Genomic DNA, 14,002 nt, shown 5'->3' with positions numbered 1-14,002 from the left:
TGGTATGCTGGAGAGCGTAGAGATTGTTTCAACGGTAAGCCCGGGAAATGTCTGTCTTATGTGCCTGTCGATCCTTACATGCCCTTGCATTATTTTATTGTGTAGAAAACTGTAGTTTAGCAAATGTCCAGCAGGAGGAGGTACTGCATCTCTTTTAGGATGTGTTGACTAATAAAATGTCAACACACAATGAAGGCATTACGAACAAAAGGGCAACACGCCAAAGCTCTCTCTCTTGCATGCGATGTCTTTCCGCATGAAGGGAGACTCTCTTCCCTTTTCAAAACAGAACATTTTATTTTTAATTACTAATCGTATTCAAAAGATTGATTGTGGAGTCCACATACTTTTACAACAAGAATACCGTCCCTTTCCGCGATTATGCGGGAGGGGTGGGCGGGAGGGGGTATGCCTTGCAAGTGATTTGGGCTGAAATAGAAAGTAACAGAAAAAACAAGCATAGGTATTGCCTTTGGGACCTTATAAGTGTTTAGCCAAAGGTGAGACCTATTGGCTATGCCAATGCTTGTTCTATAGGGATTGTATTATTTTCTTCACCCATTCTTTTAACAAACACAATAGCATTGTTTAAAACTATTTCTGCCACTTGCCCAGTAAACTAATCAGACAGTAGTTTTGGGGAGCCGTATCATCATCTTTTCTTTATAAACAGGACGTATAATTGCCCCCTTCCAGCTATTGGAGTAAAATCCAGAAATCAAGACCACCCCCCGATATATTACATTATGGAAATGCACCCACCTTTTCATTATAACTGCAGGAAGGTTATCTGGTAAGGATGCTTTTGTTAGCTTTAGGGTCTGAATTGTTTCTTTTATCCCTTGACCAAGTAATATGATAAATTCTCTTCACCCGTCATGAACTTTTCCTTCCAGCGCACCTTTTCATTTCTATTCTCATGTATCACTTCCAGATGTTTAGTCAATGCATCTTCACCAACCAAATATCTAATTTTCCATATGGCTCATCATGTTCCTTCACATAATAACTGCCAGAATTTCCTAACATTATTTGTTTCAATTACCTCAATCATAGTTTCCCAACATTTTCAGAAATATTCTTTTTTCCTCATTTTTGACTTGTTCTTATCTTTGTTTTTTGCCTTGCGCAGATCATTGCCTATCTCATGATCATATTTCTTATTAAAGGACTCCTCCCATTTCTTTATCTTATTTTTTAATCTTCCACATTCTCTATCAAACTGGACATTTATTTCCATCTTTTTAACCTGTTCTCTTTTTCCCTTCCTCACCTTATTGTTTAATTCAACCTTTTAACAGTTAACATCCTGCACTGATCTACCATTGTGCCACATCAAAGAATTGTCTGGTACCTTCTTCTCTTTGTACACCTCTTGCTGCAGTTGGAAATCACTTAGAACCCTTAAATGTTTATCAGAGATTCTGGTTGAAAGTCATCTGGGATATTCACCTTGCATTGGGATAGCTTTTCCCTTTGATCCCTAGGCTCCAGGCTTACCTCTAGGTGTAGTGGCCAGTGATTGCTTCCCTCTGTTTTTAATACCTTACACTTCTTCACTGTAAAAAATTCCCATGCATAGCTGAAAATATAGACTAAACACAATGCTCCATCAAAGACCGTCTACGACACAAAACCAGACCTCAACCCTGCAGCAATGGCTGTCTGCGAAGCATGGGCTGGTTTTTGCGCTTCAGTGATGACTATCTCCCACGCTCTCCCTGCTCCTCGTGGCCTCCTCTACCACAAATGGAACTCTTTGCACTAGACTTTAGAAGGTAACTTTTTTAGCTGGACTAACCTGGTCCCTATATCCGACTTGTGCTTCACCACGGTCAGCCTGAACTTGAGACTTTCACCCAGTCTTACACAACCAGATAGTCGTGAGTGGCGCTTCGTGCTTTTAGGAGCTATACTTACCTGAAACCTTTAAAACCGCATATCTCCGGTTCTGGTGACTGGATTTTTGTCATTTGGTTGTCACATAATTTATTTACCTTCACTCTATTTTTCGAAATGGGTGTGGAATTTATCTTGGGATGTGTTTTCACTTTATTACTGTTTGAGTGCTTTAGAAATAGTTTACACATTGCCTGTAAGTTAAACCCGACTGCTTTTGTGCCAAGCTTTCAGAGGGTTAAGCACTGGTTACTTTAGTGACTTTTTGTGGTTCCCCACTGACAAGGATTTTGGCTATTGCATGAGTAGAGTTTCACACCCCAACCAACAACCCAGTTTCTCACACTATCATTCTCGAACACTGATGTCTCTCCTAGTCCCAAACACTCCAGATTAAAAGTGATATTTTTCCTAAAGTACAAATAAGCTCCCAGGCAGCAATGTTGCTTTCTTTCCATTTTCTATAGCCCCCATTTTTCAAGATAGGAAGTCAAGCGAGGTGACACAGTGGTTTGCAGGGGATGAGTGGAGCTGTGTTTGGAGTTGGTATGGTAAGTATCAGCAATTAAAGTTGGTGTTTGTCGGCGCCCATTAGCCTCGAAATGGGATGAGAGGTTGTATCAGATGTCAAGTCACAGACTGAGATAACTGATGAAGGACACCAAGGTACATATGATTAGTTATTCATATAGGTGATTATCTGGTTGATTATCTGGTAAAGCTGTTCAATTTCTCACCCCTAGGAGAAAATTCCTCTAGGCACTCCTGTAAGACAATGTCAAGGGATGGTCTTCAATGGAATGCTGTTGTTGCTGTTTTCTTCCTATCATGGAGATAAGTTTTACCGTATCTAAAAACTACTGCTTTGCTTAGGATAAACAGAATAAAGGAATAGACCAAACCATAGGCTTAATAATTGAAGATAGTGAAATATTGGACACCTCCAAAAATCCTCTTGAAATTGATGAGGCCAACAATGATAGAAGGTCCAAAAAGCTAGAGAATGTGAAGCAGAATTCCAAAGTCTGAAGAGACACAAATGAGTCTTATGGAGTGAACAACAGGCAAAGAAAGCAAAGCTGTGACACACCAAAAACTATGTTTGTCTTCTTAAATAGGAAGAAGGCAGAGATAAACTTAAAGTGATCAAAAAAAGGAAGGAAGCAACCTTCCAGCAATCTTGGAGAGGGAAGGAGTAAAGAAGGTTTAGTCTTCGCGGCTATTGTGTCAACAAGGGAAATCAGTTGCACTTGGAATTTGTAATGCCGCTGAAGACTAAGCGATCAGTCCCATTACACAATGATGCTCTGCTCGGAGTTTTTAGAGATGGACAGAGTGTAACAGACCCAGACATTTTTCCTACCAACATCAAACAGGACAGTGTTTGCTGGAACGGACAGTCAGTGACTGCCCAAACAGGATACGGTAAAAAAAATCAGCTTGGGATTGAAAAGGTACATTTGGGGTCTAATGAGCAAGCTGACAGGAGCATGTGCAAGTTGCTCATTGTGCTTAGTTAATCTTTAAACAGATGGGAGGACACAGAGAACCTCCTGAATAAGGTGCAAGTGCATTCCAAGCTTAAGGTGTAAATCACTCCTGACAGAGAGATGAATCTCTCAACAGTAGTGGGCAGATTAACTGAAGGCTCTTTGCCAATTCATTTCCAAGTTTTCACAGCCTTTCCTGGATACAGTTAAATTAACATACTTGTGGCCTTATTTCGCTCCATATTTCACACTGCATCTTTACTGACTCCACATATGTTATTAATGTACTAATTATTGAGAGCATCTTTCATTGTGTTCACCAATGCAGTAGGAATCCATTGCCCCATGGCCAGTTTCCGCCATTCTATCAGCAGACATAGAAAAGAGAGTGGAAACATTCACAGACAATGGTAGAAGTAAAATCAGATTCCAGTCTTCATTTGTGTCTTGTTCTTTTATCTACCTCAGCATTCCCGGTTCAAATTTTCTGGCTCAGTTGCCCCCCAATCACGAAGGACAACAATCCTTTTGCTGTGAGCAAACTCATATTTCTCCAAATGACAAACACAGAATTATCCATTACAAAATTCTTTAAAAAGTATGTTACACAGACAAGGTTTGCTGTACTTCGCCTTTGTTGTTGGCACCGCAAGCTGAAGATATGGTCTCTCTGATGTGGGATTATTAATTTGGACCTAACCTGCACCTCTATTTTGTTCAATTGGAAGACAGTGTTCATGGAGATATCCATCACAGTATATCATAGATTGGTCCTAGGTCCACTTCTTGCTTTAGTTATGAAGGACATCTCCAGCCCGATACTGCACTATAGCACTCTTATTAGCTATTGTGAGGTTTATGATAGCCTGGGGTATGCCTACCAATAAATCGGATTTAATGCACTGATTCTTTTGATACCAAACAGTACCAACCCCAGCAATCACATTCAGATGTTAGCAGGGCTGGGGTGGCAGCCTGTAACTCTGTACTTGTCAATGGGGCTACCTGCCTGTCCACAGTAAAAACAACAATTATGGGTTGTTACTGCTGGAGCATGTAAAAGTACATGGTCCCCTTTTTAACATATAGCACTCTGCTTTAGGGCTTGTAAATTGACAAACACTGTGTGAAAGTATGGGTCAAAATAAGAAATTACTGTGAAAATCGAACCCAGAATTTCCACAGTACTTTCTCATATCTTAGTGGACTCTCAATTTCCAATTTGCACCAGAATGGTTTTTCCAGTCTCTGGAGTTACCAGTACCCAATATCAAAGGCAGAGAGGCAACAATAACAACTAGACATAAATAGAAAAGAGGCTCTTGAATCTTCAGTATTGTATCTGTGTTCTTCTTTAATATTCTTGATTTCATACATGCACAGCCAAAGCGTTTCACCCTAAACAGGTCTTCATCAGGGCAATACGGGATTTACTCGATTAACTTTTGAGTAAAGTATAACGTGTTCCGAATGGATAATATCAAAATGTAAATCCCTCCTTAAAAATCGAAAAGTCATCTCCGCCGTCTAGGTGTAAGTTGAACTGTGCGTGATCAGGAACTTAGGGTTCAACCAACGAGTCCAGAAATGATGATCGATTAATCCCTATCCGAACATCATGAAATCTCTCAGGTCAAAGAGATGTTTATTGTTACGTGGGCTGCAGAGAAAAGAAACAGGAGCTATCCCGTACACAGACAGATTTCCTTCTGGTACTTCAGTGGATCCGAAATGCCAAGTCGGGGCTCGTTACCAGTACCTCCAGTATAGATAACAATCAATATTTCAGGGCACTTGTAATGAGGGCATTTAAATAATCCCTATAATATGTATCCATATGGCACTGTGCTATATGTGTTGATGTTGCTTTACATTTACCTCAGATTTTCAGTTCTCAAAATACTGCTGTTGATTCACTACAGACCTCATCAGAAGATAATGTATCCATCCACTGTTGGTGCAGTTTTAGGGGTGGTAGGTGGCCAACAGTAGACAATGTAGTGCGGTATGTGGTGTTAAAAAGACCACAAGTTGTGTCCCTTCCTCCTGAGTTCTACCAGAACATGACACACCATTCCCTTCAATATCCTATGCAGAAGCACGCCGCAGCTAGGCACAAACAAAATTTAAATTGTGCTGACATAGTTTCTGGAATTTTACTTTAGCGCTAGTTATGCAAAATTCCCCAGCTTACACCTTTATGTCACATTGTGCAAGTATGCAACTTTTGCCGCTAAATTTTATCACAAGTGCTCAAGAATAACACAAATGGCCAGACCGCTAGCGGCGGTTTCTTTCGCCACTATTGTTCTTTGCTCTATTTTTTACTACGAAATGCATGCTAGAGCTAAATGATGGATTTGCATTGTAAGTAAATACACATTATTTTGTGAAATTTTCACGAATCACATAATTACACAAAAGGATATTACATGAATTTCTCACTCGCCTAGCACTAATTCTTCAAACTGAAGCCGCCAGTTTTGTTCTTTTTATCTTGGACTGTGTAGGGAAACATGTTGTCAATCTTTCCTTTCATACCGCCTCTCAGCTTCAGAAAAATAGATTTCCTCCTGCTCCGAATAGTTAAAAGTTACAAACTTCTGATGTCAGCGAGTGCAGACTGACTTCCTTCCAAGAGAATAAAAATCTGCATTTAATTTGCACATATCTGCCTTGGATTTTACCTTTTTAATTAAAAACAAAAACGAGCATTTTTTTTATGATGTAAAAAAAAAAGAAAAGAAAAACAGGAAGACCAAAGAAGGCCATGAGAGCCTCCAGACGAAGGATATAAATATTAAACATTGTCGGGTTCAGGGCTGGTCCTTGTGTACCCTGCAAACAGTAGACATGGATGAAGAGGAGAAGGGCTGTAACAACACTTTGTTATCATTCCGACTTGTAGTAAGAGATCCATCGGAGAACCTTCTCATTGATTTCAATCCTAAACCAGACAGAAGAGTAAGATGATGGGGTCATCTTGACAATTCGAAAAATAATCTTTACCTAAAGGGAAAAAATCCATGCCTGAACTTTAGCACATAATACATACTTCTAAAATGATTTTTTTTTTTTTAAAGTTAACTCACTTTCAACCTAGCCAACCGTATGACGTGGCAGCACGTGTTTGTTACCTTCTAAAATCGGTGACGGTGTAATACAGGGACTTGAAGCAGATGGAGAAGGTGGGTACGTCTATCATCATTTGAGGGGTGAAACGGAACTGTACGTGTCGATAGCCTTTTGCACACATGATGCCACAGATTAAGATCTAAATAGCGCTTTACAGGTCTCTCGAGCCCTAAAATGTAATAAGCCAAATGCTTAAGCATCTGGGTTCAATCAATCAATAAATCTTCAAACTTTATTCGGTTTAGCAAACCATAAATGTTACACATAAACATACAACAATATATAAAATATTTATAAGAGAACTCAGTATGTTTATAACAAAAATTCATAGAACATGACATGGCCACCCAATTCAAGTCATTTGAAATTCATTATCCTTTAAAACAGACAATTTTTTAATGTGTGCAGTGCCTCTTGGTAATGCCAAAAAATAGTCCTCTAAAGGTAAAAGTAATCTGCTTGAACAATATTAAAATATCCAATACAGTACAAAATGTTAAAAACAATCATTTTCCTACCAGCCTCCTTAATCGCATTGCAACAGAAATAAAACTGGATATCTTATCACATATATATTCTGATTGAAGGAGCTGGAGGTAAAATAAAGCTGGTCTGCATTTCCAAATATTCAACACCTGCAGAAGTGGTAAAATAAAATCCCTGCATGGTTTATCATAGTCCGGGCAGAAAAAAGAAATGCAGCATATTCTGGGTTGAATTACAGTCGCATGGGCATGGGTCCAGATAAGCGTTGTGATAGGTTTTACTGGGGCACGACACCAATGGATGGAGCAATGCCGAATCTAAATCTTATAAGGTAACATTTGTTAGAATGGCTAAAAGGGAACAAAAGCTATGGCTCCGTTCTTTTGGTGGTAACCAAGGGAAAATAGTCGGCTATGCATTTTTATACTGAGTTCCAAGATTTCTCTACGATTCATTAGGGCATTTAAAAATTCCCTTTTTGATTGGGGCTTCGTAACAGAGGTAATGATGTGGGGGTCGGTCAGTGTTTAATTTGTAAAAATATAAGTGCCAGGGCTCATGTCAGGAGTCCACAGCAGCTTGCACCACAAATTGTACCTGCCATACTGCCAGTGATTGTAACAACACAACTACTAACCATCACACTCCTACAGGTGTGACAATTCAGACTATTCCTGGCCCCAAAGCAACTAGAATGACTTGGGCCACAGGTAATAGTAATTTTTTATATATATTGAATTATTAATTGACTGTTCTTGTGGTCATCGGAGACAGTGCCACCTTGTGGCAGACTGTCTGAAGCCCCGGTGTTGACAATTAAGTGACAGTGCTGAGCACCTGAAACCACAGGCTCAAATTAGGCACTGGGGTCGGTAAAACAATCATGCCTCCAAATGAGTGCCAACTGACTATTAAAGTAGCTAAGCCACAGTATTTTATTAACATGATCACAGTTTCAGCAATCCTGTATTATTGCTTGATTAAGGGCTGTTTCTTCATTTGTCAAACTTGAGCTCCATAACATGACAGGGGCAATTTGAATATGGTCTGCTAGGGGGATTAACCCCAATTCCTTATGACAAATGATAATCGGAAGGCTAGGAGGGACAGACATTAATCTTCTAAGAAAGACATGTTCAGTAGTTTGTACGTTTGACGTGTTACAATGTCCCCAAACCTCAGCCCCATACAAGATGGCAGCAGAACAGCAAGCATTATAAATATTGAGAAAAGCCTTGATGGGGTTTGGAACCCAATTTCCTTTAAAACCGGAATAGAGCTTCAAGAGTTCTATCAAAGCTCCTCATCTTAACTTCTAATAGATGGGACGACAAGCCTTTATGATTGAAGGGGACACCTAGATAAGAGAAATTTGAAACCTGGAGTAGCTTGAGGTTATTGATATCACAGGATTTTTTTTGTGGTGTGCTTTCCCCACCACCATAAAATGTGATTTAGCTGTATTTGTCTTTAAGCCCAGGTCGCTCATAAACTCAATGAATCTATTTACAAGGATCTACAACCCCACACCTGTTCCTGAAATTAATACACAATCATCTGCATATAATAGTGCGGGAGGTTTCTCTGACCCACCCTTGGCACGTCAAAAAGCTCTCCAGGTCATTTATATATAGACAGAACAAGAAGGGGCTAACAAACACCCTTGTCAAATATCACTGTTTATTTTAATTGAAGATGACAATTCGCCGCCTGCTCCATACCTTATTATACCTGTCATCTGTGCTAAGAAATGAAGCAGGGGAGCTTCTCTGCCCATTCCTAGCCTCTTCTCCCAGAGGTTCCCTCAGACCACCCAATTGAAGGCGATGGCAGAACCATGAATCCCAGATATAAATTGCTGTTTTTTGCCAAACCGTATTTTCTTATTACCAAGTGGAGATCAAGGCAGTGCTCAACAGTCTGGGTTCACAAACAGGAAGAGGGTGGGCACTAAATATATTGAAACTACACACAAAAAAACTTAGCAGCTGCCAAGTCATGGCTAGAATGTAAACCACATCCAGGAAGGTATGCAAATCGTGTTATGAATAGCCATCATATGTTTTGGAAAAGTTTGGAGTTGTTATAGGCTGGAATGTATTCACGGTAACAAGGCCTTGCTTCTGTACCTTACATACTGATTGGTTACATGTTGGATGATACATGTTCGATAGCATCTGGGTCAGTCACGCAGCTGTGGGAAGGGAACCTTTATTTGCCAAAGGTCACGTTATCCCACTGAAGATTTCTGTTGATTTGGTTTTGAACCTTTTGAGGCAGGAAAATCACAGCTGTTTCAGTCTATGTACAGCAAAACTTGCATTCTGGGATGTGCGCATCATGTATATTGGGTACACTTTAAAACACTTTACTTTAGACGGTCTCAGAAAGCAGAACTCCAGAAGGAGGCTGCCTTCACTCAGCAACAAAAACGTGCAATGATGTTCGAAAACAATTCACTTTTACATCCATTTAATAATATGATTGATGTCATTAAGAGGTGATATTGAAAGCACAGGCACCTACGGACCCAGTCAGTGTATGGGGTCCCACTGACAGCCAGCTCCGGCTTCAGGCAACAAAAAAGCTCTCAAGTTCCCCACTGTCATGCCCGAGTATCGCACCAGGCCTGATTTTTGATTGCATACTGGGATCTGTATACTAAAAAAAAAAAGCCAGGACTACAAGTCCCAGAATTAAAATAAAAAATTCCTGGTGTTGATGAGCAACTCACGCGTGGAACTGGGAAACACGAGAGCTCTGTTATGGATTACAGCTGACGTGAGCAGACTTGGAAGTTATTTAAGGATAGCAGAATCAATGGCCTGCCCTATTTTTGACCATGATGACGTTATGGTGACAGTTTGTTTAGAAATAGGCGGCTGAATAAACAAAACACCGCTTGCCTATGCCCCTGATAATCTGTCATTAAGGTGCAATATTAAATCAAAACATACATTTATCACTAACGATTTCGCTGACAGTGACTGCCATAAAGGAAGAACAAAGAGCATTTTATCGACCGCTCAACAACAAAACACCTCAGGCACTGGATTGCTTGAAACAACACACTCGCCAACATTCAGAAATGTAATCGCGGAGGTCTGGCAGGAGCATCAGGAAATGCCTTGTTTTCCATTAACAAGCATTAGATGGACACATAATTCTCGAGAAAGCAAAATCATACAATACTGGAGGAAAAACAAGCACCACAATGAAGGAAGCACATCAAAATAGCAATTAAAGTATCGAAACTAGCTGCTTCTTGACATATAGTAACACGATATTGGGGAAATCGCCAGAAGCCGAAATGAGTTTGTTTCTTCATCGTTCATGTACTTTTTTTCTTTGCATCTCGTGTCGGTGTCAATAGTCCCGCCCTGGTTGGCAGTTTCTCCCAAACAGATTACTTTTTAACAAGTACACCTGGTTCGTAACAAGCTCTTCACAGCCGCTTCCCGATTACCCTCTTTCCCGCAAACCTGACAAAATACAAGTTTTATTTTTCTCAAATCACTAAATAATTTAGGCATTAACCAAACTCAGCGTTCCCAGGTTAGACTGGGCATTGAGAAAATAGCTGACACTCGGCTCGCCCCTCCCCTGTAACAGGTCTAAATTAAACTGCAGTGCAAAAACAGGGCTGCGCGTGCTTCGCCGGGAACTAGCGGTTTGTTATTCCCGGAGCAGTCACGCCGGCGGGGGCGGGCGGGTGATATTGAGGCGACGTGACTGAGGGTGACAGCGATGGCGCGCTTTTGATCCAGCTGGGGTCACTTACGTGCACAGGTCCCTGGGCGTAGGTTCCCTTAGTTTGCAGGCTGCAGGGAGCTCGGTTTCCCAGCTCCTGGTCCGGTGTGTGAGCGCAGGGATAGGGCTCGAACGTAACTCAGCACTTGCTCGGCAGAGGGCACAGCAGGCATCAGAGGGAAAGTTTCCTCGTGTCCTGCCTTCTCTACGAATGATCACAGATGATGTACCTGGCCTGCTGGGCGCTTGGACTTTCCCACTGGCTGCATGTGGTTGAAAATACAACGCACATCCCCAATATGTTTTGAGACGCTTTATTATTAGCTTTAACACGTTTAAGTCTAATTCTGTGCAGTGTTTACCTTGTAACATTATACAACAGTCGAACGTTTGAAACGAGGGACCGTTTAGGCCATAACGAGAGACAGATGTCATCTGATGCACGGGAAAGAACGGATTTCCGGGACGCCTTGAACATTTACACATGCTTTTATCGTCTACAAAAAAGGCAGCGAGTACAAAAATAATTTTATGAGGACATGCCAGTCCGGCTGATGACAGCAGTCATTATAAACGTGGAACGCAAGAGTTATTTTTGGTGAAAGAAAATTGGATAAGGCAAGACGTGTTCTGTTTACCAATAGAGCCAGTTTCTATTGTGTATACATAAAATAAAAAAAAACTTGGTATTTTAGAAGCTTGCTTTTTTTCCACACCCTTCCTCTTACCCTCATTAGGAAGACGGCACCTGCCTTGGAATTATTTTCATCCGCCCCATGTGCACAGTTTAGACTTGAGTGGAATCAGTCGCTGCAAGTTTTTCACATCAAAATACCACAAAAATGAATATGTGGAGTAGTGAATATGAGTTAATAAAAAACTAAATTAAACAACTCGCAGCGTGTGTTGAATCTCTTAAAAGTAGCTACTAGGGACAGCTGTGCATTTCATTGTGGCACTAGAAAAATGAACTGACCAGTAGGGAGCAAATTATTTTTGGACACATTTGTTGATTTAAAACACAGTTCTGCTGCCTTGTAGCAATTTATCATCTTTAAAAAGAAGCTGACGAAGAAAATAATCGAAACCTTTAGTGCTGGTTCCTCAAACAGCACTCCCCACTTTCAATTTTTAAGAGTTCCCCACCACAAGAAGTCAGTAGCAAAATGTTCAATTGACACTAGCCTCTTGGTTTTCACTGCTACAGCGTTTCACAAGTACATAGATAGATAAGGACTGTCACCTTGTTTTTTCTTTTTCCCACTTCTTAGTCTGCAGTCTGATGGTGTCCTGGCTGTGGGTGAGGCAAGCACCACCTGAGATGGTGAGCTTGTCTGCAAGATAAGTGGGCGTGCTATTATTGATGGGTTTGTAAATGATGCAGGTGGATTTTAAAGATGGCGCATGCTGGCAAGGGGAACCAATGGAATTCGATCAGGATTGGGTTATGTGCTGCAGCGTTGCGGACGCCCTAAAGGGGTAACAATGTGGAGTCTCAAAGGCCATTTTGAGGGCGGTACCACCCTCCAGATGCAAGGGTACAAAGGGTTGAACAGCAGTTCTGATGTCACTTCATCAACAAAACAGTTTCATTTTCTTTAGAACTGAGAGCTAGTACCAGCCCACCTTTGTTTTTTTGGCAATGTGATCCTTTAGGGTGGGGTTGGTGTAGATTTGTAGAGCACTTCTTCTCATCTATGAGGGTATCCAGGCGCTGGCACGGTCTAGTTGATTTGCAAAATAGCCAGGTCTTCAGTGACTTTTGGAACTCTGAAAGAGATGGGTTGGTCCGTAGATGAAAGGGTAGCTTGTTCCATGTCTTTGCTACTAGGTAGGAGAAGGAGCAACATCTGCATCTTCTATGGGATAAGGGGGGGAGGGTGAGGGTTGTATAAAGGGACACGCAGTACAGGTGTTTGATGGGCTGGTGGAAGTTCAGGCAGTGTGTCCAAGTAGCCGAATCCGCAGTTGTGCAGGGTCTTGTATGCATTGGTCGCTTCAATTGTCATCTTTTCTGTACTGGGAGCCAGTGGAGTTCCCTGAGGAAGGAAGTGATGTGGGTTCGTCTATGGAGATCCAGGATGAGTCTGGCGGTGGCATTCTGCATGTTCTATAGTCATCGGAGGAGGTGGGCTGCGAATTCTGCATAGAGAGCATTGCTGTAGTTCAGTAGGCAGGAGATGAGGACCAGGGTGATGGTGCATCCTTAGCTTTGGGGTAGCCTTTTTACTATCTTACTAAGCATGCAAATTATGAAGAAGCAGGAGGAGGAGAAGACCGAGTTGGGGGTCTCTAGTTGGCAGAAGTAGGTACCTTTGTCTAAATAGGGACCTTTGCTTTTAGTCAGAGTAAGGGGAAACAAAGTTTAAATAACCCCTGCTCACCCCCTGGGTAGCATGGCACGAGCAGACAGGCTTATCTCAAAGGCAATGTGCAAAGTATTTGTACGAAAAACACACAGTAATACAGTTATTACACCACAAATCGACACCCCACCAGTTTACAAAAATAAAGTGGTTTTCTCTAAACTCGACAAGACCAAAAAGACAAAAATCCAACATACAGGTAATAAGCTATGGCTTTAGAACAGTTATTGCAAAAATAAAGCTTGTAGAAAAAAATAGCTCCACCTGGGGCTATTGGGATGTCGTGACAGCAATAAATACAAAGTACGGCGCCGGCTACAAGGTGCGCAGTGTTCGGCATGGAGTTACACAGACCCCCAAACAAACAGTACCTTTGGAAACAAAGTCTATGACGATGCATGGCATTGCAGAGGTGAGGCATCGGTGCTGAGGTCGAGGCAGGCTCCCTTGTTGCCATGGGGTGTTGTGTCCGAGAGGAGGCAACTTGTTGAATCCAGGACATGGGAAGACGGTTGCGTCAGTAGTGAGGCATCGGTTCCGGTGACAATGTGACGTGACGGTGGTTATTGGCACTGCAATAACAGGATGCAGGCACTGGTGATGCCGGAATAGATGCGAGCACTTGCATCGGGTATATGCAGATAACTGCAGGTGTTGGCAGGCATCGGAGCTGCGGTGCTGGCCGGGCGGTGTGTCGTTCACTTCACGGGCGGTGCCCCTGGCCTTGGTGCAGGTTGCAGGATCCCAGCGGCATTGCTGATGGTGTTGGAGACAGGTTTTCTTACTTCTCATAGGTTTCTTCCAGCTCTCAACAGCAGGAACAACCTCCAGAGGCCCACAACTGGAATAGGCACCTCCTGGTAGGTCAGAACTCTA

At 41.8% G+C, this 14,002-nt stretch overlaps 1 protein-coding gene across 1 annotated transcript in view; it reads right to left on the bottom strand.

Moving 5' to 3' along the window:
• The window catches only part of LOC147751672 (tetraspanin-11-like), a 1,044,069-nt gene extending 1,033,096 nt beyond the window's left edge, over positions 1 to 10,973 (bottom strand). The window contains exon 1 of the mRNA XM_086939141.1: positions 10,792 to 10,973. The gene's annotated coding sequence lies outside the window, so the exon portion shown is untranslated. The remainder of the gene's footprint in view (positions 1 to 10,791) is intronic.
• Positions 10,974 to 14,002: the final 3,029 nt, after the last annotated feature.

The sequence above is a fragment of the Lissotriton vulgaris genome, chromosome 1_1 (genome assembly GCF_964263255.1).
Source record: "Lissotriton vulgaris chromosome 1_1, aLisVul1.2, whole genome shotgun sequence".
NCBI lineage: Eukaryota > Metazoa > Chordata > Amphibia > Caudata > Salamandridae > Lissotriton > Lissotriton vulgaris.
Note: the sequence above shows the minus strand (reverse complement) of the source record. Positions and strands in the feature narration are given on the sequence as shown.